This window comes from Sturnira hondurensis, unplaced genomic scaffold (genome assembly GCF_014824575.4).
Source record: "Sturnira hondurensis isolate 20B ecotype Veracruz unplaced genomic scaffold, ASM1482457v3 Scaffold0008710, whole genome shotgun sequence".
In the NCBI taxonomy this organism is placed as follows: Eukaryota; Metazoa; Chordata; class Mammalia; order Chiroptera; family Phyllostomidae; genus Sturnira; species Sturnira hondurensis.
Window position 1 is genome coordinate 1155718 of NW_028081341.1, and position 25757 is coordinate 1181474.

Genomic DNA, 25757 nt, shown 5'->3' on the forward strand with positions numbered 1-25757 from the left:
CCATTTAACCTGAAATTGTCCTCTGCATCTAAAATATGACAGCATGTTCCCAAGGATTCAAACTAGGTTAACTGAGAGGAGAGAAGGGCCTGGGAAGGCAGGACAAAAAACCACACAGAATAAGGCCCATTCTGTGCCAGTTTCCCAGGATGGGTGGGTGGGAGAGACAATGAAATGCTACAAACACATCCACAGCAATTCAGTGCCCAGCTATGACATGTTTAAACACTGCCCTTGTGGGGTTTTTTTGTTTCCTCAGCCGCTCTGAGACGGGAGGGTGGCACACAGTTCTTCCTCTGGAGAAACCGAGCCCCTTCAAGATTAGATAGAGGCAAAGATGGCAACGGCGAGCGAACTTCTCAATAGTCTCTCTCCCAGACCCACGCCCTGGGCAAGGCAGAGAAACTGGGTTGCTAGCGTGATGGCAATGGGTTCATTCTGTCTGTTTGGGGCTACACTAGATTAGCAGGCCATAATTACGGCTAAAATCCACGTCTCGGACACAGTTGAGAGAATGTCTGTTCCTGAACTGGACCGAACTCAACTCCAAGGAAAGGCTTCTGCTGGAGGTTAAGCCAGGCAGCCTCCGCTCTCAGAAAGTGATACGCTGTTTCAGTGTCGCACTGGATACTGTATCTGAGCAGCGGGATTTCCTACAGCTTGGGTTTCAGACGGTTTACTTTGATTTCTTGGGGCGATAAAGAAGTCTGCTCATCTTTAAATGGTATTTTTAGTGGCCACCCCATTGTAAAACCTTCAGCACTTTCCTTTGTGTCTGGATAGGACAAGATCTGTCTCAAGATAGCTTGACTCAGTCTTCTTTGAAGGACTTTTCCCCCCACAATTCTCTCTCTGTCTTTCATGCTTTGCAGAAAATAATGAAGTCTGTCGTTAACGGTCCTTCCTTCGCCTGGTTGACTTTGAATTTTAAGTTTAACTCTGTGAGACAGAAATGGAAATCAATTCCTTTTTCTCCATCACTGGTGGTTGTCTACAGAGGATCCAGGAATGTCCTCACCTTTTGCCAGAATCTTTAATACAATTTTTGTATTAAAAACTCCATCTCCTCTTCTCTGTCTGATCTTTTCTATATGTGCTCCTGTCTGCTTCTTAAATCATGAAGCAAATCGTAAACCAAATTTGACTAAAATTTCAAGACTCAAGTCAGGGCGAAATAAGGAATCTAAAAGCAGAGCTGGGAATAAGGAGACAAGTTGCTTGAACCATCCTGTTTCCTTTTCCCCTCAAACCATCCCAGACTTTCCTTAAATAGAACCCACAGTTTTCAGGCTCTCTAATGAACACTGGCCAAGTGGCCGCCTCACGTTTGAGGCGTGTTATTACCATTTTCCCCCATTCCCGCTCCTTAATTAGGGACTTTAAAGGGAGGTTGCCCACAGTTTCTGACAAGCAGCATTAGCTTCACCAGAATGAAATGCCTGATCCTGGACCTCTTTCCTAAAGAACTGACTGTTCTTGTGGAGGGGATGCCCTTGCAGGAGGCATGCTTCCATGGGATTAGTCAGAGGGGTTATGAAACCTCTATTCCCCGAAGGCCTCATTTCCTAGGACCGATTTTAGGATACCTCAAAGAGAAGGCAGGGGGATAGACCAGGTCAGTTTTTCCTGAGTTTCACCATTCAACTGAGATCCACAATAAGAAAGACATTTTATCTGTACCAAACACACGTACACACACATGCACACAAACACAAAACTTTCATAAAACAATATTTATCCCTAGTACTTACTAAGCCCTTCAATGGTCCATTCTATTTGATTTCATTATTTGAATACGAATCTCCACCCACTGAATTAATTTCGTGCACTGAAGAGAGATGAACCTGCGGTTTGAAACACACTCAACAGGATGCCCTTTTATTTTTTTCCAACCCTGTAATTCAATATGGAGTGGTTTTGAATTGAGGACAAGCCTGATGAGTTTGAGGTATGGAATAAAGGAATCCGATCAGCTCCGGGTCTGCTGTGTTTTGAAATCTCTCTGTGTGTTCATTCTCTTCACCCCAGAGGACTCCATTATCTCTGCTCAAAGAGCAACACTGCTCTGGCTGTTTCCCCTGCTTCTCTTTGATCCCTGCAGCCAGGCTCAGCCCTTCCCCCACGCCCTCCCTTCCACCCGCGTTGAGGCTGTTTGGAGTCCGGGGTTTTGCTGGGCCCCTAGCCCGTGAGTGTTCACTGTGCCCGGGGCTGTTCCCATCCAACCTGCCCCACTCTCCCCCGCTGAGATTTCAATCCCCATCAGCCAGGTTAGTGGAGTTGTTGTTCTTCCCTTATTGTTCTTCTCCTATTGTTCTCTTATTTCACACAGGATTTATCAGTTTGTTCCTGGGTCAATTTTTAGTTTGGTGCTGAAATGACAAAAGTGAGAGAGGATTGTATTTTGGGAATAAGTGAGCCAGGGATTTAATCTAGGAAGGCTTTATTCATTTGTTAAATTCTTTTAGAAGTGTTTTAAAAGTAAGATTTTTTAACAGATAAAAAATAATGTAACATATCTTAAACCACAAGCCATATTTTTAAAATGCATATATCATTAACATCAAATCAATTAGACAGCATTTTAGGTTCAAATTTCAATTTGGGTCAGAAAGATAAATTCATAGATGCATTATTTATTTTACCCACAATTTATACAACATTTGCTGAGCACCTCTTAAGATACAATGCAAAAGCAAGTTACGTAAAACACATTTCCAGACTTCAAGGCAACTAAACAAACCTTCAGAAGGAAACTAAGAAGTGCATGTACATCTTATAAAATAGATTTTAATAAGTGACTTGGACACAGGTCATTACAAAGCCAATCATAATATCTCTCCCTGTTCAGAACTAGTAAGAGTGAAAAGTGAAAAAACACTTTTTCCTGTTTCATCTTTTCAAGACATGAAATTGCAAATTCCTCCATTCCTCATTTTAATTGCATGAGCCATCTGCGTAATTATAAATTTTATAGTCTTTTTAAAACAAAATTTATTTGAACGATATATTTTGACCCAGTAGGTCCAAAATATTATCACCACTTCATGTAATCAATATACAAATACTAACAAGATATTTTCCCACCAACAGTGCACTAGGGTCCCCTTTTCTTCACAACCTCTCCAACACTTGCTGATTTATGATGGCCATTCTGACCGGCGTGAAGTGGTATCTCATTGTGGTTTTAATTTGTATCTCTCTGATGACTAGTGATGCTGAGCATCTTTTCACATGCCCCTGGGCCCTCTGTATGTCCTCTTTGGAGGAGTGTGTGTTCAAGTCCTTTGCCCATTTTTTAATTGGGTTTTTCGTCTTCCTGGAGTGGGGTCATGTGAGTTATTTATATATTTTGGAGATCAAACCCTTACCCAAGGTATCATTGGCAAATGTGTTTTCCCATATAGTTGGGACTCTTTTCATTTTAATGCTCTTTTCTTTAGCCATGCAGGAGCTTTTGCAGACTGGTGCAGTCACTGTGGAACAGTATGGAATTTTCTAAGAAAACTAAAAATGAACGTGCCTTTTGACCCAGCAATTCCACTGTTAGGAGTGTATCCTAAGAACCCTGAAACACCAACCCAAAAGAACCTATGCAGCTGAATGTTCATAGCAGCACAACTTATAATAGCCAAGTACTGGAAGTAACCTAAGTGCCCATCAGTAAATGAGTGGATCAGAAAAACTATGGTCCACTTACACAATGGAATACTATGCAGCAGAGAGAAAGAAGGAGCTCCTACCCTTTGCAACAGCATGGATGGAACTGGAGAGCATTATGCTAAGTGAAATAGGCCAGGCGGTGAGGGATAAATACCATATGAACTTACCTTTAACTGGAACATAATCAAAAAAAGAAAAAAGCAAACAAAATATAACGAGAAACACTGAAATTAAGAACAAGCTGACAGTAACCAGAGAGGAGGTGTGAGGGGGTAAAATGGGGGAAGGGTTTTCAGGAACAACTATAAAGGACACCTGGACAAAACCAAAGGGGGAGCGGAAGCAAGAGAGGAAGGTGGGTTTGGCCAGGGGGAGGGAGTGAGGCAGATAAATGCCGACAACTGTAATTAAACAACAATAACATAATTTTTAAAAAAGGAATAAACTACTGCTATTCATACAACATGGATTGAAGTTCAAAACCATTAAGCTAGTTTTTTGTGTGTTTTTTAATAAATTCCTAGAAAAGACAACACTAATCTATCATGAAGAAGACAAATCAGTGGTTGTCTAAGACCAGGATTTGGGGGAGAGGTTGCTGGAAATGGAAACAGTGGGACTTTCTGGAGTAAGTGCTCCGTATCTCAATGTGGTTGTGGTCATACGGAAGTAGTCATTTTCGAATTCGTTAAACTGTGAATCAAATAAAGATGATTTTTTAAAGGAGAAAGGAAAAGATATTTTCTTTTGAACGATTGTCCTCAAACTCTGGCATGTATTTCCACGCACAGCACATCTCAGTTATGACTCATCGTATTTGCAGAGCCCAAAAACCACAAGTCACTTGTAGACAAGCACAGCATGGTTTCCCTCGCTGTCCCGGACACAGCGGGGTCATCTGGACCCCGTGCTGCAGTGGACAGGGCGGGTCTAGATAAAGAAGCAGAACTGGACAAAAGCCTAGATCGTTAACGCATTTCTCTAACGTTTAAGAAAATTATTTTTCTGCTCATGTTAGTGGATAAATGGGAGTCTCCAACTCTCAGGGTTCACTTCTTTCTCTTCTCCCAGCCTCTCAGACCCAGGAAAATAAGAGAATTGGGGGCGGCATGTCCCCTATTTCAACGCCCCAGAGCCATCCTCTGCTCCAAGGTAAACAAAGATGATCCCTCCCGTTCTCACCGTCCTGTCATGCCTTACAGTTGATAAATGCTTTCATGTACAGTATCTCATTTAACCATTTTAACCAGACCATGCGTAGTTGGTGGGAGTATTAGCATCCTCACTTTATAAAGGAATGAACTCGTGCTCAGGGAGAGTAAATGACTTGCCCAAAGCATCCAGGGTTTTAAAACTTAATGTGGTGTGTGTCCCACTAAAGCAGAGCTGCCTGGTGAAAGGAAATAAAAAAATATGTTTGCAGCAGTATGGGGTTTTTATCTTCTTTGGCAACAACCCAAGTCTCCCTTCCTCTCAAAAAAAAAAAAAAAAGCACCGAAACTGAGTGAACTGGTGATCACATTAAAAAAAAAATAACATACAAACAACCTCTTGGCTAATTGAGCTTTTCACTGGACTTTGTGTTGTTGGTTTGTGGTGTGTGTGTATTTTTTAAGTTGGATACTGTGTGTAGTTTAGCAACATAGAACATCTCACTGTTGCAAGCAAGTTTTTGCCGCAGCCCTTAAATGTGTTGCAATCATTTTTGTCTGGGAAAACAAACAAAGGTGGGTCAGCAATGAGAGGCTGGCCGAGTCCCAGCTCCGAGGACGTTGGCTTACCTACCAACAATGCCTCCCTTTCAAGGACAGGCCAGCTATTTTATGAGATCATGATTCTCTGGAAGGGAACTGCTTTAGTCAGCGGGATGTAACTTCATTACTGCCCTGTGGGGAATGACTGTCCTGCCATCATCTTCGGATGCATCCCGCTCCTGACGCCGTGTGAAAAAGACAGGGACAGACTTTAAAGGCAGGGAGTTCACTCCCTGGGAATCAGAATTGTCTTTTGAAAGATATTCCCTAGAATAAAGACATTTAATATGTTTATCACCCTTAACTTTAGAAACAATGGACTCCAGGGCCATAGTCACAGTGCTCTATTTTGACTGCTCATGTTTTTTTCTGTTCTACCCAACTCTGTTCCTATTTTTATCCCTTGCATTTTCTACCCAGGAGTCATTTTGCTTGCTGGTGAAGACACCAATTATAGCCATTCGGTATTTGATTTTTTTGGTCCTTTTTTATTTTATGCTTATTTTCTTAGCTTCTGTTTCTCTCAGTTAACCTTTGATAAATCATAAGGAAATAAGTTTAGCTAGTTTTAGAGAGCAAGAAGAGTCATTATAGAAATTGAGATGGTCTGGGAGCCTCTTTAAAAATCACTTAGATAGCCTTCAAAATTTGGACAAAACGGCAAGATCCAGCTTGGACTCAGCACGGCTAGCTCATCTCATTCACAGTGAATCCTCTGGAGTTTTCTTTCAGCTGACAGAGTGATGTCAAGAATGGTGACTCGTTAACTAAAGTGCTGAGTGGTGAGTTCAGTGCCCTACTTATGGGTCACATACGATGGTTTCCCTAGCAGCGGGCAAATGCTAGGAACGCAAGAGGAAGACACTATGGCCCACTAAACTATAGCCATTGTCTGATTTGTCACTAAGGTCTAACTCTTCCTTCCTCTATAGGAAATGGGGGGAACAAAAATAATATAAAACTTGCAGAAAAATATTAACACATCCAGACACTTCTGTAGTAACCAGCATTTTTTAAGTGTGGATAAAAGACACAAAGGAATTTATTATCCTCCATTCCTACTTCCCCAATACCTCCCTCTCTAGAAATCCTACTCTGAACTCTGAACCTAGTAACCAGTGAAAATGGCAAATTACTAGACCTGCTGGGTTGGTTCAAGTAGTTTATTAGCTATCCTATTTTAGACATTTTTTAAAATAACTTTTTAGCCCTGGCTGGTATAGCTCAGTGGATTGAGTGCTGGTCTGAGAACCAGAGGATCATGGTTCGATTCCCAGTCAGGGCACATGCCTGGGTTGCAGGCCAGTTCCCAGCAGGGGACCCATGAGGGGCAACCATACATTGATATTCTCTCCCTCTCTCCTTCCCTATCCATCTAAAGATAGATAAATGAAATATTTTAAAAATAACTTTTTATCCTAATAATTTACTAGTAAGTCAGGAAAGCAGCTGTGGTTCATCAGCAGTTTAAGGTTAATAATACTGAACACAGTCTGACTCAAAGGAACACATACTGGAACAAGCACACATTTATTCCATCATCTATCTGCACAAGTTTGTACTCATAAAAGAATAGATACCTATTCCTCTGTTACATTCTTCTGTCAAGTAAATTCCACTCTACACTAAAAGTACCTCAAAGGATCCAGATGCTGCTAAGATACTTCACTGGTAAGACTCCCTTCTCCTCTCTGTATCCTGCATTTAAGATGTAAGTGATTTTTTTCTGTCTAGGCTACCCCATAACTTCGTTGTCAGTTGAAAGATGTGTTAACATTTAAAACGTCAAGTCACATAGTTGGAGAGCACCTGGTGGCAGTGCTCTGACTTCCTCAGCCCCCATGTCCTCAACAGCGTGGGTCTTGTCTTTCCAACACACATGCTGCAAGGTGTCTTGAATGTGTCTTACTTATCTCACGTGGACTTAAACACAAGGGTATCTGCAAGTGTTGGTTTGGTTTGGTTTTTAAGATATGAAAAAGGAGCAAGAAAAATGGCCTCATTGTCCATGTAGTCTGTGTGCTGGTTTGGTTTCAGGTCTTGGATCTGAGAGTGTTTGCATACTCATTCTCAGGAGCTCTCATCCAGCTCCTACTGTTTTACTAGCTCACTTCTTGGATATTAAACACACACACACACGCACACACACACACACACCCCTACTGGGAAAGTTCTCAATTCCGTGAAATTGTGTAATGTGAATATGTTGGGACACTTGCCCAAATAGTAATATTCTTACCTGTAAACACTGCTGGGGCTGGTGAGAAGACACCAGCCCAAGCTCCTTCCAGCTCTCTCATGCCAAAATATACAAGGAAAGATGTATCTCCCTGAGGGAGACAGAGAGAAGCTGTTGCCTCATCTTAAAAGAAAAGGTTTTAAAGTTATGAACTAGAGTCAAGTAAGAACACGAATATTTCCCAAGGAATAGTAAAATTCTAAAATATATGACGTTGCTGTAAATCTTCCTTTATTATCATCACCATAATACCATTTAATTATACCTATTTTATATAAAATAGAAAACGTAGAGAAGCACAGAAGCCATTAAGATGCCCCACATTTCTACCTTCTACACATGTAAACTACCTGTGTGTGTTTTACACACAGATGTACATTCTGACACAGACATATAGAGAAATCCTTTTTTTAGCCAAATAATATCATAAAATTACATGTGCGGTATAAATGTCTTTTTGTTTAACAAGAGATTATGAAAATCTCACCATATCAATAAATAAATGCAACATCATTGTTAATAGGTGCATAGTATCCTTTAATGTGGTTATACCGTAAGTTTTTTCACAAATACCCTATGGTTGATTTTCTTTCCAACTCTTATCATTATAAACAATTCTATAATAAACATTTTTCTACAGAACACTTATGCCAAGGTGAAGAAATATGGCCCAAATAAAAGAACAGATAAAAACTCCAGAAAAAGAACTAAGTGATGAGGAGATAGCCAACCTATCAGATGCAGAGTTCAAAACAGTAGTGATCAGGATGCTCACAGAAATTATTGGGTAGAGATGCAAAATAAAGGAAGAAATGAAGGCTATACAGAGTGAAATAAATCAAAATGTACAGGAAACTAGCAGAGAAGGGAAGAAAGCCATGATTCAAATCAATAGTTTGGAACAATGATTGAAAATAAACATTCAGTCATAGTAGAATGAAGAAACAAGAATTCAAAAAAAAATGAGGAGGCTTAGGAACCTCTGGAACAACTTTAAACATTCCAACATCAGAATTGTAGGGGTGCCAGAAGGAGAAGAGGAAGAGCAAGAAATTGAAAATTTATTTGAAAAATAATAAAGGAGAACTTCCCCAATCTGGCAAAGGAACTAGAAATACAAGTCGAGGAAGTTGGATCCAAGAAGAAACACACCTGAACACACCATAATTAAATTACTCAAGATTAAAGATAAGGAGAGAATCTTAAAAACAGCAAGAGAAAAAGAAAGTGTTAACCTACAAAGGAGTTCCTGTAAGACTATCAGCTGATTTCTCAAAAGTAACCTTACAGGCAAGAAGGGGCTGGAAAGAAGTATTCCAAGTCATGAAAGGCAAGGACCTACATCCAAGATTGCTCTATCCAGCAAAGCTATCATTTAGAATGAAAGGGTAGATTGCTTCTTGGCCTTTTGGCTAAGATCAAGTGTAGAATGAAAGGGTAGATAAAGTGCTTCCCAAATAAGGTAAAGTTAAAGGAGCTCATCATCACCAATCCCTTATTATATGAAATATTAAAGGGACTTATCTAAGAAAAAGAAGAAGACCAAAACTACGAACAGTAAAATGACAACAAACTCATAACTATCAGTGACTGAACCTAAAAAACAAAAACAAAGTAAACAAACCAGTAGAACAGGAACAGACAGAATCATAGAAATGGAGGTCACATATAGGGTCATCAGTGGGGAAGGGGAGAAGGAGAATGGGGGAAAATGGTACAGGGAATAAGAAGCATAATTTGTAGGCACAAAATATACAGGGGGAGGTTAAGAACAGTATAGAAAATGGAGAAGCCAAAGAACTCATATGTATAACACATGGGCATGAACTAAGTGGGGGTGATGCTGGAGGGAGGTGGGTGTAGGGCAGAGGGGGATAAAGAAGAGAAATAAAATGGGACAACTGTAATAGCATAATCGATAAAATATGCTTTTAAAAAAAGAAAGGAACCAGGGACAAATGGAGAGAAACTAAATTGTCTGGCATCGGGGTGAGAGCAGGGAGGCATGGAGGGCACACACAAAAAACATTTTTCTATATACATTTTTGTGAATGTTTCTGATTGCAGGCTAAATTCTCAGAACCATGACTGATGGGTGAAAGGTAATGTTTTTGTTGTGGTTGTTGTTTTATGTATTTATTTTAGTTTTTAAAATTCCAAATTAACATGTAGAAAAATACAGCCAATTCATATCTCATCGATGTGACTGATTTACTTTGATTATTAGTCAAGTTATATGCTTTCTGTATACTTATTGACCATTTATATCTTTTACTTTTTGAACTGCCTTTGCCCTTTTGCTTTTTAATTTGCCTCTTTCTAACTATATTATAAGACCACTGTTATTGTAGAGAGTATTCGATCTTCATCTAACTGTTGCAAATATTTTCTCAAGATAATCCAGGTTTCAGGTGTGCCTTCATTTGGGTGAATGGTGGCATGGTGTCCACATAGCTGTCTTTGTATTTGTCCCATGCCTTAGACTACCATGATGCATTAACTCAACATGCTTTTAATGCCCTTAAAAAGTCATCTCACGCAAAAGCCATAGTAAACATAACTGGAGTTTTATAGAAAATATGAGCAGGTTTTGCAAAACACATCCTCACAGGAAAATCCCCACCAGACATGTCTGTTCTTATTCATTTCCCATATCTGGAGCTGAAACAGGGAGTGGTTTGCATAGTTCTTTTCTTCAACTTGCCTCCTCAAATCTGTCTTGATGTTCTGCCAGACAAAGGGCCCTCCAGTTACCAAAAGTTGCCCTCCTTAGAAGACAGCGTAGCGATTATTTTAATTTGTTTTGAACATGCCCTTTCGGATAGCATGCCCAAATCCAGCAGTTTACCAGAGTATTTCTTCTGATCTTTTTACTATTAAGTCTCTTGAGAGTATTATTATTCTCCACCTAATTTCTATGCATTTCTTCTCAATTTTATTTCTGAGTATTTTTTTCCTTTACTTGCTTTTGCAACTAGTAACTTTGCTCCACGATATTATTTAGCCAACTATTCTTTATATATAGGAAAACTATTTATTTGGGGATTCATTAAAAGAAAAAAACATGATTAATGCATTCTACACAGCTGCGAATGAATAAATTCTTTTTCGTGTGTGGGTAAAATCAACCATCTTACTAATTTATCTCAGTGTTTCTAATAATTTTTTTTACTTCTTTATTTTTCTTAATATATTACCATCACCTATAAATAACAAAATTATCTCCTTCTTTCAAATATTTATTCCTCTTATTACTTTCTCATGTCTAATTACGTTGGTCAGTGCTTCTAAACTAGGAGTACTAGTAGCAATGATGGGGTTCTTTGTCTTCTATCATAAAAAGTTCTAAAGCTTCCATTAAATATTATGCTAGCATTGGTATATTGTGTACACATAGACACACATATTTTACATCTTTTTGTATTATACTGACGGTTTGGGTTTCTTACTGGTACACACACACACACACACACACATACATATACAACTTTAAAGAATTAATGTTTCATTCTCAGGAAAAACAGGAAGTTGAGGAAACGCACTACATTTTGCAGCCCCCATTAATTTGTGGTTGCTCTGAACCCTAACTGGCACAGCTGTCAACCATATTATGCTTAACCAGAACCAAGGTGTTCACCATCAATAGGAGGTTACGTGGACAACACTGAAGGATCGAAGGCTTTTTTTCCTGAGAGAAGCTTAAGACAGAAGTTGCTGAGACAGCCAGCTTCCCAAACAGCCCCTGCTTTTCCGCTGGGAGGATTTGCCTGAAGTATGTAGCTAGTCAGCACTTAGAAAAAGTGCCTCCTCTCCCTATAAAACCACCCCCCTCTCCCAAAGCTCTTGGGCTCCCTAAGCCCTCACAGCCCCTGACCCAAAATATTAACTAAGATCCCCATCATTTCTGCAGTCACACCTAGTAAATTGGGAAGCAGGTCTCCTAAATGCCACCAACTTACAAATATGTGCTTGTGTCCACAATTGGATATATGGAAACAGGACTTTTAGTCACCTTAACCAGATCTTAAGATTAATTAAAACTACATAAAGTGCTTTTAGGTCCTTAGAGGTAGACACATGAGATACATGAGTGGTTTATGGTCAAGACAGATAAATACATAGGTAAAAGGAGCTCTCTAGCCAAATGACCCAGAGATGGGCAGGCAGGCATTCTTCCCTATTACATTCTTAGTCATTTTATTCATGCTCTATTTTCTACAGTCCACAGATTAAAGGCCGAAAGTCCACATCCTGAGGCTGAAGCTTTCACATGACCCTAGTTCTAACGTATCTTTCTTCAGTTTAACCAGTGGCTTTTATAGCCAGTGCCAAGGGGTAGTATTTTTTCAAGTTTCTCAGATGGTTCTACTATGCACTCCAAGTGGACAACAATGGACATAATCCTGCTCCTTCACTTTTCTGATGAGAAGTCACTTAGGTGAGGGGGTAGGGGGCATATGGAGAATAACCAAGATTCCCCAGTGTACAAGGCAGTTCTCTTTCTGTTAAATCATACTAAATTGAAAACAAATTGTTTTGGTAAAGTTGAGGAGACAAGTTGTCAAATACAGTGAAATGGTGTGGTTCAATACAGAAGGAATGATCACAAAATCAACAGGTCTAGAAGTTCCTCACTTACTTGACCACTGAGGAGGAGATTACAGGAACCACCAACTGTGCACAGCAGCTCTTGAAAACAGGGATAGTGGGAAGCTATGTAAAGAAAAAATTATCCAATTGTCAGGCAAAGGCATGATTTGTGCAGGAAATAACTTTGCTGAATAAACTGAAGTAAGAACTAGCTAAGGCAAGCTAAGACAAAGTTGCACAAACATAAGTTTTATTTCTAAATCAGACAAAGCTGGGCTAAATAACAACTCTATTTGTAATTTTCTATGTGTATTTTCATCTTACGCTGGTCGTGAGCATGTATTTACAGCTTTCTGTAAATTTCATCCCTGGGAAAGAGAATAAAAGAGAACACACACGTTCACAGGAATAGAAAATAGAAATTGCATTGGTACAAAACATCAAATTTTTCTCAGATTTAATCTTGCACATTTAGAACCTGTAAATAGTTAAGTTGGGAATGATAATGAGGAAGGTCAATGGAAAAGGTCTATTAATATTTATTAGCAGAGAAGCACGGGACAAAGGAAGAATTTGTTGTTTTATTTTCCCAGAACGGCTCCAGTCTCTTCATTCTCCTTCCAAGTCCATTCTATTTCTGGGTGGTCTTTAAGATTCAAGACTCCAAAAAATAATCTTATCCAGGATAAAACCTGTTTGCCTTATCATTTGACTTTTATTTTCATTTTCATATAGTAATCATTATACACTATTTCTCAACTTTTTAAAATATATACATTATCCTTTCAACATATAGTCATCCTATCCCAGTTTGTGAGTTGGATCATATAACAAGTAATACGGTTTTCTGACTCCTAGAGATTTTTTGAATATTTGTCTTAACTTCCAGCTTTTATACACACACATACACATAAAATTCCATTTCTCATTTCAAGTTGAATTTTGTGCCTAAGGAGACATGATAAAAGGCCTGAAGTACTGTTGCCATCAGAAAATTCGTTAAAAATGTGGCTACAGTCCAGGAAGGGTGATAAGGGCAGAAATGCCAAGGGCAGAAATGCCACAGAAATTCTCATCCTGTGCTCTAAACTGGTGCTAACCTTTATTTGGGTATCACGAATATAGAAAAATAAACTATTCATTACTATAAAGTAAGGACTGTTAGCAAACAGATTACAACTCATCACAAGTAGGTTGTAACCTTCATTTTCACCGTACCAAAGCAATTTCTCATTCTTTAAAAGGCTGACAGGTCAGTTTATGTTGGGAAGGCTCTTTCCACATCTATCTCCTTCCAGTTGCCCCTTCAGGAGACAAACACGAGTGTCCTGGAAAGGAAGAGGTAGTTTTGATTGATAGATATCGTGGCAATACGGATGAAGACCAACTAATGACTTGAGACTTAGAAATTATTGTAGATATTATTCATCTAAGTTCTGATCATGCCAAATTACGAGTTGGCTGAAATATTCAAATCACTGTATTTTATGTTATTGAACCAGGTGTTTGACAAACTCAGATCTCCAAGCTACCATTGCATCTTAGATCCCACTTAACTGTCAGCCACGCAAAAATTCCCCACCCAAATCTGACTGCCCATAATCTTAATGGTAAGGCAACGAGAAGATAAAAGTATGAAAGACTGTCTAAGACCATCTACCACCCACTCTGTTTTCCATCAGATTGTCTTTAAAAATTAAAATGGTTCCAACTTTAAAGTAAATCCAATTCAGTGTTAGAGAAACCCACTCCCAACATCCACTCTACTTTCGCACCATAATCCACAATTTATCCATATATTTATAGCAGAACCCATGCATGGATGCTGGATTTTTTTACATATATCCCACACTAATCTCCCTTTCATTCTTTCCACAAGTTTCAATGATATTCAATAATGAGTAGCAAATTTTCTTTGGTTTCCCCTTTTAAGCACTTGGTACTCATGGGACCCTTAGTAATGACTAAACTTCTCTCAGCCAATTTTAAATCTTTAAAATAAGTGCATCTTTCTCTGCCTTGTATAATTATTGTCCAAATTAGTGGTCAAGTAGATAAAGAGCCCTGACATATTTGGCGCACTCAACATCAAATGTTAGTTATTATTTTTGTTGTTTTCTTCTATGTTCACTGCATTCAGTCTCTTGCCGGAAGAAGTTCAAAGAGGAGACATAATGAAGAATTAAGTAATAAATAGAAGGCTGATAAGAGTAGTCCAAAAATAGGTGGGGGAGAAGTTCAAAGTGGGGACATAATGAATTAAGTAATAACTAGAAGGTTGGATAAGAGTAATCCAAAAATAGGTGTTTATTCCAGAACTCGCTTCCTAACAAAGCAAGGTCTCCAGCCATCTTCCCTGAACCTTGACTGAACTGCACTTCTAATTCGCAAAGAGGTGGCCTAAACGACTCCATCTAAGCTATAAAACATGCCACTTGAGAAAATTTATAACCCTAGAGAGAGTTCTTACTAAAGATGAACATAGCAAACACGACCACACACTTCAGAGGTAGTAAGGACGAGTCCTCCTGTGGGGAAGTAGGCAGTCTCTCATGACCGGGATGGAAACACCACGTGGAAAAAAAATTAGAGCCTTTGGTGATCATGAAAGTCTTATTTGTAAGAAAGTCTCCAAGTTCATTACTCCAAATCTTTGTTTAGTATCAAAAGCATCTGGGAGCTCCTGAAGGCTTTTGAGAAAGGCAACGGTAACATAATCAAAGGCTGCTAGGAAATGAGCCTTATTTCTTGGAAGAGAACAGAGGATGAAGATGGTAGGGGATACAATTTGTTCGCTTGATGTACTGCTAAAGGTGTTCATTGGTAGCTTAATATGTTTCAAATTGTTGTAGAAAGACTATCTTCTAATAGGGGAAGAAATCCAGAGGTTTCATGGATAAGTCAACTAGAGAAACAGACTTTGAAGAGACGTAATACCAATTGAGAGCATTGTAATCATCTGTGTGCACAAACACAGCACCTCCTAAATGCATAATATTTCAGAGACAAAATATTTAAAGTTCATTTTATTTTAAGCATTTCAGACCCTTAGCTGGTATTTGGGACTGTGTCACTGATTTTTCAAGTGATCTTTGGCAAACCACATAATTTTTTTTATTCTAAGCTTTCTGCAGATATTTCAAAACCAAGTTTTGAAATCAGCAGCATGCACCATCTATCCTTAAAGCATAGGATTCTTGCTGTGCTCTCGAACAATCTCTCTTGATTCATTCTGATTCACTGTACAATTCAATGTTGTCTCTCTAGAGCCTTGGGGAACTGAGGACTTTTGGAGAATTTTGTGTTTCAGAGAGTTGTGTGAATACCTCTTTAAGAAAAAACAATTTTAAAAAGACTTCTATCTATTTTATACAAACACACAAATTGCACTAAATGCTTCCCTGCCTTCCTAAGCCAAGTGTGCTCAATATGATTTAAGGCTTTTGTTGATGACTTGGTATCACCATAAACATCCCTTACCTACCGTGATGAGCTGTAATTCACTGATGTGTGACACACCTTCCAAAGGAGCTAATGCAGGGAAAGCCCACATCCACGTACAAAGTTCAGGAAGAAATCAGCAGTGAGAGATTGCTGACTCTCCAAAGAGTTATTTCACCCCTGACCTCTGGTTCACCATACTGCATGCCCCGCTGGAGAAAGGATTCGAGCAGAGAAGAACATTCTAGCAGAGCATGGCAGCTAGGAGGGTAAAATGGTCTTAAAATAAGATGCAGTCTGGAAAATGACTGAAATAATTAAAGAGGCTTTGTCTACAAAAAGAAAACTTAGAGAAGGTGAATATTGAAATGTTGGTAGCATTGTGTTGTGAAGATGCCCTAGGTACAAACCTGTAAATACCCGGAGTAGAGAAACAAGACCATGGGTAAAATTATATAGGGAAGCAGATTTGGGTTCCATATAAACAGAACTCATCTTTGTAACTTACTTTGGTTCACAGTATATGTACAAGACCCTCCTCGGTGTCACAGGCAGTAAAAAAATGAGCAGAGCAAAGTACAGGCACCCCAAATAGACACTCACCTAGAGCAGCTGGAGTCCGGGGTATGTGGGGGGAGGGAAAGGAGCTGGAATAGGAGATAGAACTAGACATCAGGGCCCCTGGGAAGCTAAGCTGAGGATACTGGGTCGTTTTAAATAGGCAAATGATAAAGGGAATGATAAAGCATTTTTAAAAATTCTTTAAACTCTGATTTTAATTAGAAAAAATAATAAAACAGGTTATAAAAATTCAAAGATATCAAAATTCATTGTATACAAGTGAAAGTTCACCACCAATCCCAGTTCCCAGAGGTATCCATAAGTAGTTTAGCTTTATTGTAACTTTTGTGTGGCTTAGGTTCCTTATTTATAATAGATAATAATGTGTATTATGTGTAGAGGTGTTATGAGGATTAAAAAAATGATTGCCAGCTACTTGGAGGTGAGAGTTGTGTCTCACTCTAGGTTTCTTAGCTCTGCACCACTGAGGTTTTAGGCTGAATAATTCTTTGCTGCGGGAGCTGTGCAAGACACTGTCGGAAGTGTAGCAGCATCCCTCACACCTACCCCCAGACACCAGCAGCACCCCCCCGCCCCAAGCACACATCCCAGTGACAACACAAATGTTTCCACGCATGGCCAAATGTCCTGTGACATTTGGAGCGAGAGAGATGGGGCTGACTGCAGTTTAAGTCCGAAAGCCACCTGCTGCAGAATTCTCTCTTGTTTCAGGTAGGTCGGAGTTGTTGTTGCTGTTGCTTATGCAGGCCTTCAACTGATTAGACGAGGCCCACCTGTCTTGCAGAGCACGATCTGTTTTACTCAAAGTTCACTCACTTACATGTTGACTCTTTCTGACACCCTGACAGAAACATCTAGATTAATGTATGACCACATGTGTGAGCACCATGACCCTGCCAACGTGACTCACAAAATTAATCATGTACAGCAGACTCCTTGTCACCTGCATAGAAACACATCACAGGCAGCACATAAGCAGAGCCTGTCCAATGGCCTTAAAGGAAGATTATAGAGGTGCTGACCTGGGAGACTGGGCTGGATGACCTCTGTATTCATTTGGGGACCTGAGTCTGACCTGTGGCACTGTCTCCCGGGAAGAGTGATGCATGCCTTTCTCCTTCCCCCTAATCACAGCTGTAGACTAGTGTATTCTTGTGGTTTACATAGCGACTATTTACAAGTCGTCTGTCTTCTCCAGGCTGTCTGGCAGTCAACTGCCACTTGGTGTTATTGCTGTGTCTGCCTCAAGCAGCTAATAATGGCTGTGAAAACCATTTCATAATTGTAATGCCAAGGAAATGTATAGCTTTGGTCTCCTGTGGGCTAAATAAAGCCAGATAACCCTGCTTATTATAGTCATGTCTAAAATTAAAGTAAATAAATAATGAGTGAGAACCCAAGTAGTTTTTTTCATGGGTTAAAAGTACTGAATGACTTAATTCATGAATCTTGTAGCCATCTACTTATACACATAGAAACTTGGGGTTTACTCTGCTGTTCCATCTGGGTTCCAGAGACAGAAGGTAGGTGGGTGCTGGGGGTTGGCACTGGTGCGGTGTTGGCCTGAGTTGCCTGTCATTCCTGCTCAAATTGTCTGTGGGACAAGGAGCCAAATATATACATCAATACCATAAACAATCATACAAATAAAAACTCTCCAGTCTTAATTCTCTACTCGTAAACTGAAGAATTAACATAGCCTTTCTACCTTGCTGCTTAACAATAGGCTCCTTTACTTTCAAAATGAGATTCATGTTCATGAAATAAGGTTACAAATGCAGGCGAGGGAAGAAATCTACTATTTACAGATGTTCCATTCTTTATTGGTAGCTATCACTTTTTAGAACCTAGGTATTAAAATACATAATGATTAGGAGCTAAGCCTATTCCACAATCTGCCATCATTCTCTCACTTCAAGAGGCCCATGGTTAACCTTCCTATTAAGTCCATATCTTTTAGATCTCCCTAAATCAACACCTCCTCTAAATTACTACTCAAATTAACGCCCAGTTTTACATCTGCATTCTCTCGGTCCAAGTCTGAAAAGCCTGTGAGCATCTGTCCAGTCCCCGTGTCTGCCTCTTTGAGCCAGATTCTTTGACCCAAGAAACTGGCTCAAAGCCTGGACCTCCCCAGATCCAACCACTGGCAAGAAAATTCTCTATCAAACAGCTCTCTCACGTGTCTGTGTATTAAAAATAGCTAATACGACCCCCCACTGCTCTCAAGCACTCACTCACACCATTACCAGCGAGATCATGAGACCTCGGTTCTTGACTTCTTGAAGATTTCAGTCAAGAGGCAAAGTGCAGTAAAGCAAGCAAGAATTCCCTGGCCACGGCAAAGGCACACTCGGGTGCGACATTTATTAAAGCCGGGCCCAGTGAAACAGGGAAGGGCTTAGCATAGAAGGAGCAACAGGAGAGGGACTCGACGGGGAAATGAGCCTGGGCCTGGGCTGCTTTGGCTCACTAACAAGTCAGAGAAAAGGGGTCCCTGGGGACAGGTTCGAGAGATTAGCCAGTGGCAAGCTGCCACTGCCCACTGCTCCCTTCATGGCAAGTCTAGTCTCGTGGGGTCCCTTAGACTTTAAGAGATGTGTACGTGGGGGGGGGGGGGGGGGNCTTAGCATAGAAGGAGCAACAGGAGAGGGACTCGACGGGGAAATGAGCCTGGGCCTGGGCTGCTTTGGCTCACTAACAAGTCAGAGAAAAGGGGTCCCTGGGGACAGGTCCGGGAGGTTAGCCAGTGGCAAGCTGCCACTGCCCACTGCTCCCTTCATGGCAAGTCTAGTTTCGTGGGGTCCCTTAGACTTTAAGAGATGTGTACCTGGGGGGGGCGGGGAGAGAATGGCATGGGAGTGCTGGGGTGGGGGGCGTGTTCTGGGTCCTTTGTCCTGGTGGTTTTATCCCCGCCTTGCAGGCAGCAGGAATCCTAGGGGAGGTGTCAGGGGAAGGTATAAATCGAATACTCATCAGCTTTTCAGCTGTGCTCCTCCAGGGGCGTGGTTTCCACTCATCGGCACCAGGGCAGGGTCAGTAGTCAGTGCACCTGGTCCTGGCACCACCCCTACCCCCCTACCCCCGGTTTTGATGCTTTTCTGGGCTCAGAGCTGAAATCCAACTGAGGCCTAGATGTTATCTCTAGGGCGGAAATGGTAGGGGCTCTCAACCTCATGACCAGTCGTGTGCTAGGGGAGAGAAGGTCACCCTGGGGTGAAGTCCTCGTTTCCCCAGTTTTGTCCATTGCTAGGCACCAGGGGCTTTCCTCCCTGGTGACCTTCTGTATCTCGTCTATTGTCCTTGCCCTGCTCATGTCTAAGTGCCTATTACAAAACTGAAGGCCAGCTCTTGTGCCCCAGGGAAGGGACAGTGGAGGAGTGCAGTGGAGGAAGAAGGGGAGCGTCAATATTCAGAAGCAGGTCTCTGTGGGGCCAGGTGGGGTCAGCGGGGGAGGGTCTAAATGGTAATGGTAAAAAAAATTTTACAATAAAAATTTTTTATTAAAGAAATGGGTCCCCAAATTTCATATTGACGTTGAATTTGTCCCTGGCATTTTCATCAGTGATTTTATGTGGAATTATTCTTTTTTTAACTGACATTCCTGGGGAGCACATTCTCTTAAGTGTCTGGTCTGGCTAATGTGGCACCATCACGTTTATTTATGGGTCACCCTGTTTAGACTATTCTCATAACAACGACCTTCATCCCCAAAATGGCTTCAGCCAAACTGTCTTCTGCCTTAGCAATCTGAGATGAGCCTCTTCGTTCCTTCATTCAAGAATCACTGAGGAATGAATACCTTGGGTGCTGAGCAGGGCTGCCACGTTCCCCAACCCCACTGTTTTCTCTGGAGGGAGCTGGAAGGGGGTGGAGGATATCCTGGACCTTGTATATTTACCAACGGAGATTTAAAAAAAAAAGTAGTCACCTAGCCCAGAAAATCAACGTGAGTACAAAAGAAGCAGAGATTCGATAACAGCTGGGAAGTAGACGATAAAAATGTGGGCCTTCACATATAGTTCCTGTATTCTAAAATGTTGATTACTCTTATCAACCAAGGGAACAAAGTCCAGCCCTGCCCTCCACACAACTCACAAAATGACCTTCGTAAAGGACAAAAGGTCGAGTTTAGTCATAGTGACTGTTCTGTCTTTTTTTTCTTTTTTATTTTTAAAACAAGGAATAACAATAGAAAAAGTGTTTGTCTTTTATACAGCCAAACTGGGAAGGTCATAAAGTGTAATTGTGAGAGGTTTATTTATTATTGTTTGTAAAAAGGTTCTTTCAATCAGAAAAGTTTTTCCTAGCAGTAACTGACCTTTGTCATAATTCTTTTTTACCCCCATCAAATATTTCTAAGACTTGACATAAGTGCTTAATGTTGTTGGATCCAAAACACCATGTGACTCAGGTAGAAATAATTCTTCAAGCAAAGGAATTTATACGACTGTGCCTTTTACCATCCATTAAGCAGCTTCTTATGTTGGACCGACTTGTAATGTGCATTAATGTCACATTGTAAGAGGAAACTGCATTCAGCATTTTCATGAGTTTATAAAAGAAATCTCTATTTCAAATAACCTTCCTTCAATCACCAGTCTGTGCTGAGTGCTGGAAGAAGGTAATACAAAAATGAACAAGACATTCTCTGTGTTCTCTATAAGCATACAATCTGGGGCCCGAGACCCACTGTCTACTCGGAAGCAAACTAATAAGGGCTATCACCCTGGATTAAATGGAAAGCGTTGAGCATATGGAAAGATTAATTCTAACTGGGGGATTTGCAAATGTGTATAGTGATCACATGGGGATGTCCTAGGAACCGGGGAAACAAGGAGATTAAGGAAAGACTTTAAATATTTAAGAATGGAAGTCTGGCCCAGGAATTCCAACTTAAACTATGTAAATCTTGAGATTTGGAAGTAATATGCTCAGAGTAGTGTTTCCTTAGCACGGTATTATGCATTCCTCCTGTTTCATACAGGGTACAGTCTGAAATGTACCAGCTCGGGTGCACAGAAACCTGCCCCAGCCTACCTTCCTGCCGATCCTGTTGCCAACTGCATTCCTGTCTGAGTAATCCACTCCCACGAAGCAGACTTTCGCTCTGATTTCCCAGCAGGTCTTGAACTCTATCACCGCTGATGTTTCCCTAACATACAATAACAAATATAGAAATGGTCTAAACTGTTTCCTACAGGTCTCTTTTTAAAAAATGTTATTTGAAATAGTTATTTTTTAATTATATTTATTGATTATGATATTATAGTTGTCCCAATTTTCCCCCTCTTCCCCCTTCTACCCAGAAACCTCCACTCCCTCAGACAACCCCCACAGTATTATTCATGTCCATGGGTCATGCATATAAGATTTTTGGCCACTCCATTTCCTATATTATATTTTACATCCCCGTGGCTATTCTGTGACTACCTATTTGTACTTCTTTTTTAAAATATTTTATTTATTTATTTTTACAGAGAGGGAAAGGGAAGGAGAAAGAATGGGGGAGAAACATCAATGTGTGGCTGTCTTTCATGTGTCCCCTACTGGGGACCTGGCCTGAAACCTAGGCATATGCCCTGACTGGGAATTGAACCATGATGCTTTGGTCTGCAAGCCTGTGCTCAATCCACTGAGCTACACCAGCCAGGGCCTATTTGTGCTTCTTAATCCCCCCACTTCTTCACCCATTTTCCCACACCCCTTTCCTATCTGGCAACCATCAGAATGCTCTTTGCATCCATGACTCTGTCTCTCTTCTTCTTGTTTGCTTAGTTTTTTAAATTTGATTGTTGATAGATATGTATTTATTGCCATTTTATTATTCATAGTTTTTATCTTTTTTCTTAAATAAGTCCCTTTAGCATTCCATATAATAATGGTTTGATGATGATGAACTCCTTTAGTTTTTTCTTGTCTGGGAAACTCTTTATCTGCTCTTTGATTCTAAATGATAGCTTTGCTGGGTAGAGCAATCTTGGCTGTAGGTCCCTGCTTTTCATGACTTTGAATACTTCTTGCCAATCCCTTCTTGCCTGCAAAGTTTCTTTTGAGAAATCAGCTGACAGTCTTATGGGAACTCCCCTGTACATAACTAACTTCTTTTCTCTTGCTGCTTTTAAGATTCTCTGTCTATTTTTAAGCTTTGTTATTTTAATTATGATGTATCTTGGAGTAGGTATCTTTGTATCCATGTTTTTTGAGACTCTGCTTCCCAGATTTGCATGTTTATTTCTTTTACCAAATAAGGAGGTTTTCTTTCATGATTTTTTCAAATAGATTTCCAATTTCTTGCTCTTTCTCTTCTCCTTCTGGCTGCCCTATAATGCAAATGTTGGAATATTTGAAATTGTTCCATAGGCTGCTTACATTATCCTCACTTTTTTGGATTATTTTTTCTTCTTGCTGTTCTGATTGGTTGTTTTTTGGGCTTTCTTATATTCCAAATCACTGATTTGATCTTCAGTTGCATTCACACTATTGTTGAGTTCCTGTAAATTGTTCTTCATTTCAGTCAGTGTATGCTTCATTTCTGACTAAATCCTTTTTATGCTTTAAGGTTCCCACTAAGTTTATTGAGCATCCCTGCACACAACGTTTTGTACGTTGAATCAAGTAGATTGCTTTTCTCTATTTTATTTGGCCCTTTTTCTAGAGTCTTGTTCTGTTCTTACATTTGGGCCATGTTTCTTTGTCTCTTCATTTTGGTAGCCTCTCTGTGTTCATTTATATGTTTTAGGCAGAGCTGCTATGCCTCCTAGGCTTGATAGAGGGGCCTATTATAGTAGGTGTCCTATAGGGTCCAGGGGCACAGCCTCCCTTATTACCCAAGCTGAGTATTTAAGGCATGCGCACCATGTGGGCTGTGTACACACTCCTGTTGTAGTTGAGTTTTAATTGCTGTTGGCACATCTAAGGGCAGCCACTGTCTATGTTCTGTCCAGGGTCACATGACATAAGCAACAAAGCAATCTAAGATGGCTAGCAAGGCCAAGCCATCTCAGGCAAGGCCAAGCTGTGAACCAAGGCCTGCTACTAGTACTGGGCAACTTAGTGAGAGGTACAGGGTTCACTGAAGCCAGATGTTGCTTGTTTCAGAGAATTAACAAAAATCTGAACCACGGGCCAAGACAAGCCATTTGAATTAAAAAGCCACTGGAAACAGCTTGGGTGGGCCCAAAAGTTGGGTACAGCAGGGCCTGGGGAAGTCACCAGCATGGGGCAAATGGTGTGAGCCAGGTTGATGGAGTTTCAGATATGGTGCCTGCCTGCTAGCTCTGTGGATCTGTGTGCAGAAGGCTCAGAAAAGGAACAATGGCCTCTGCCAGCACTTCTATCTGGGAGAAAACTGACCCCAGGCTTTTGCCCTGGAGCTGGACAATTCAGCTCCTCCCTGTATGTCTCTGATGCTTTTCAATCTGCTGCCTTTATGCTGGAGCTCAAAGAGAGTAAGTCTGAGTGAGTCTGTGCATGGGCCCTTTAGGAGAAACTGACTGGGGTTCCATAAATTTCTGTTTTCAACAGCCTCAGTCCCTGCTGTGTTTTACAGCTAGAAGTTACAAAGAATTATCTTCCTGTCACTGGAACCATGGATTGGGGGTCTTACTGTAGGGCTGGGACCCCTCACTCCTGAGATATCCCTCCCGATTTTTATCCACCACATGTGGGTGTGGGACCAGCCTGTTTCAGGTTTCCACCCCTCCTACCAGTCCTGATGTGGTTTCGCCTTTAATTTGGTAGTTGTAGGTCTTCCATTCAGCTCAATTTCTGATGCCTCTGAATAATGATTGTTCTGTAGTTTAGTTGTAATTTTGACCAGGCCACTTTACTTATCTGCTAGAATCTGAGTGAGTTTTCTCAGCCTCTCAGTTTGTTTTCCTGAGTTTACACAATAATAAAATACACACAATGACCCTCCTACTCTTCTTTTACCAGCTGATTATTTAATACTGATTAGCTTTGAAATGCATATAGCCCTATCAAATAGCCAGGGACTTGCCTTCACCTGAAATAAGGCTGTGTTGGAGTGAAAGTCAAAACCGTTTTGTGAAAAGACAACACAGTCCATGCAAAAGTCCCCAAGAGGTATTCAATTTTTTCAGGATTAAATTTCGGGATATGAAATTCATTGTACTAACAGATTATCTTTTTCTCCTAAATTCCTTGACATTTCAGTGATCATTAGCTGAACTTTCAAAGCAAACATAAAACTTTCAGCATTTGTATTGATATCAAAATATGACAAATACCAGTATATGAAAAAATCTCTACAGGAGAATCTTACCTAGTCTATTACAACAGGATCACTGTTTGTCTTAAACTGAGAATAACAACTTTAAAGCTGTAAAATACTTTTGAGATTACCTAATTCACTTGCTTCAGTTTACAGATAAGCACTGAGATCTAGCCATGTCTTTACTAGGTCAGTATTTGGGCAAGAAGAAATAGGGTTGTGCTGCTGAATGGTAAATTCCTGGTGGGGTAGAAACTGAGCTGACATTGGCAGGCAGGTGTGCAGCCCGCTGGAGTCCCTGGGCAATGCTTGAAAGGCAGAGTGAGAGGCTGAGCAGACCCTCAAACAGAATACCAAGACTAGGACTCATTTCTCCGAGCAGCAGGAGAAGCTGGGGCTGCTGTCGGGCACCCAGGCCCAGGCAATGCACACCAAGAACTCACATCCCACCTGGCCTCTGGAGAGCCAGCTGCTCTGGTCAGACGGAGCATTCCTTTGTGATTCCGATGCAGATGTGGACAAAAAGTGGCCACACCCTAAACCTAACGAGCTCAGCGGAGGCCTGCCTGGCAAACTCGGAGGCCTAAAATAACCACACAGGATGGTCTGAAATTAAAACTTTTTAACTAAAGGCAGATCATGGCAGGTAGTCATGTCCTAGGCTAGAATCATCCCTGACAAAAGTCCATCTTTACCTCAACCGAGTCTGTATGTTGTCTCTTTGCATGTGCGATCAATTACCTTTGGGAGGTCAATTTTCCTTCTTCAAGACTTCTTAAAAGCACAAGAGAGCACCAGAGCAGAGACCAGAAATCCCCTCACTGGCACTGCTATCATGCTAAGTGCTGACTACTAACTACCCCTACCCACCTTCGTAAAAGAAGTACGAGTCTATCATTCTACTTTTTACCCAATCCCAGAAGTTTCCCCACTTTGCTTCCTCCCGCCTCCCTAGTCTATCACCAATGGATTTCATGTAACCCCCTTAAGTCTTCTCTTTTGATTGTAATCTGTAAAGTAAGATGCAAAACTACCATTTTTCTGGAGGGTTTTCTCAATCTGTTCAGATTTTGCTTCCTGAAGCAATTGTCATCGGTGTGGCTCAAATAAACTCGCAAAAATTATTACAGGTTAGGATGCTTCTTACTTGGACCCAGAAAGGCCATATTAAAATCTCAGTGTGTTACCAGTTCAAAAGTTCATGTGCCCAAACCTTCAAAGGGCCAATATTCAAGACTTCAGAGTTTGAAGTGAG

The 25757-nt window shown here is 40.7% G+C and overlaps 2 long non-coding RNA genes across 2 annotated transcripts; one reads left to right on the plus strand and one right to left on the minus strand.

The window, feature by feature from the left end:
- Positions 1–11340: 11340 nt before the first annotated feature.
- Positions 11341–11658, minus strand: LOC118993298 (uncharacterized). The gene is made up of 2 exons (XR_005067834.1): positions 11528–11658; positions 11341–11482 (listed from the first exon to the last, which is right to left on the minus strand). It is a non-coding gene; the product is annotated as an uncharacterized LOC118993298 (long non-coding RNA).
- Positions 11650–17651, plus strand: LOC118993299 (uncharacterized). The gene is made up of 3 exons (XR_005067835.1): positions 11650–11722; positions 13557–13566; positions 17641–17651. It is a non-coding gene; the product is annotated as an uncharacterized LOC118993299 (long non-coding RNA).
- The last annotated feature ends 8106 nt before the right edge of the window (positions 17652–25757 follow it).